This window comes from Limulus polyphemus, unplaced genomic scaffold (assembly GCF_000517525.1).
Source record: "Limulus polyphemus unplaced genomic scaffold, Limulus_polyphemus-2.1.2 Scaffold3848, whole genome shotgun sequence".
Taxonomy (NCBI): domain Eukaryota; kingdom Metazoa; phylum Arthropoda; class Merostomata; order Xiphosura; family Limulidae; genus Limulus; species Limulus polyphemus.
The window spans coordinates 11,204-12,682 of NW_013669458.1; positions in this window are offsets into that span (position 1 = coordinate 11,204).

Genomic DNA, 1,479 nt, shown 5'->3' on the forward strand with positions numbered 1-1,479 from the left:
GGACGTCAGTGTAATGAGTAATTGAATTGTATGCGGACAAAATATTGTTGGCCACGTGAGATATGGCGTTTATTATAGAGCGACTGTTGAAATTAAGTATATCGTAAATTTGTATTCCCAAAGAAGAATAAACCAGTTTTGTTAAGTAACGACTTGTGTCGCTGAAGTTTCGTCGAAACGAAGTTACGGAATATCAACTAACGATCAGAGACGTAACAATAGTTTGTGATTTTTATTACATTTTTTTGAAAGAGAGCTCAAACTTCTTTGTGTACTTAACCGAAACAAATTTGTTCATTGATTTTAAACGTTTGTATGAAATAACTTTTATGTTCTTTGTCAAAAATATTTTAGGTTGTTATTTGATTTTTGAAAAAACAAAAAACAGCTGTTACAAAGAATATCTTATATAAGCTTCAAGTAAGCATCTTGTTAGGTTTATCTTTCTTGAACTATTTGAATGTAAAGGGTTAGGCCCAAACCCACCATACACTTTTCGTTTGTTTTAAACTCATGAGTAATATTTTAAGCATCGATTTAAATATTTTATATAAAAGTTTATTTTATAGCACGATCAAATTTATTTATCTAAGCTTTGTACTCAGCTTCTTTACATAAAATCTGATCTTCGCAACATACTAGTAAATATACTGTTTATCAGATTTTGTCAATAACGGTATTCGAATGGGTCTGTGTTATGATAAAAAGGGTTTAGATACGGGGTTTTACTTTCGATACATATCTTTTAAAATTGCATAAATTCAAATAGCTATATTCTTTTAAAATATGATAAACATATTATAAATTATCGGGAACTTTGCTCAATATAAAAAAAAATACTATGTAACTGGAGAAGACGCTGTTCTTTACAAATTGTATTATTCTGTATTTGAATATCTGGTTACAATTTAACAAGTCAGTAGAGTAAATTACATCTCTGGTCGAGATATTTCTTGTCAAATACGCTTTTCTTATTAACAAGTCTCTTATATCGTAAATTCAAGAACGCTTGAACTCTTTTTTTTTTTTTGTTTGTAGGGTTAACGAATTGTCAGTGTTATTGCCTTTTACGAGGTGGTAAAGGGGATATATACATTGCTTCTACAGTGTAAGGCATGTAAACGAAATGGAAGACTGACGTTCTTTATAGCAAATCATGCTTACATACGGAAATGTGAACGACTAAGTTGTTGTAAAAATAAAACTTTCAAAAGGTGTGCTTATTAAGTTCAGCATAAACAAACCAGGATTAATTTATGTACCAAAGTAAAACATACTTAGTATAAACTAAGCTGTGGACGAAGAATACATTACAGGTGATTTTTTTTTGTCAAATTATTCAGTACTGTTGAGCCTAACTCAAACGTAACTGATTATAAAATCATTTGCTGGTAAACTGTATAGAGCGATACATAAAAAATAAACCAGTGTGGAAAAATGTTGTCGTAAAAATATTGTTACGACAGCGGAAGTCACGTG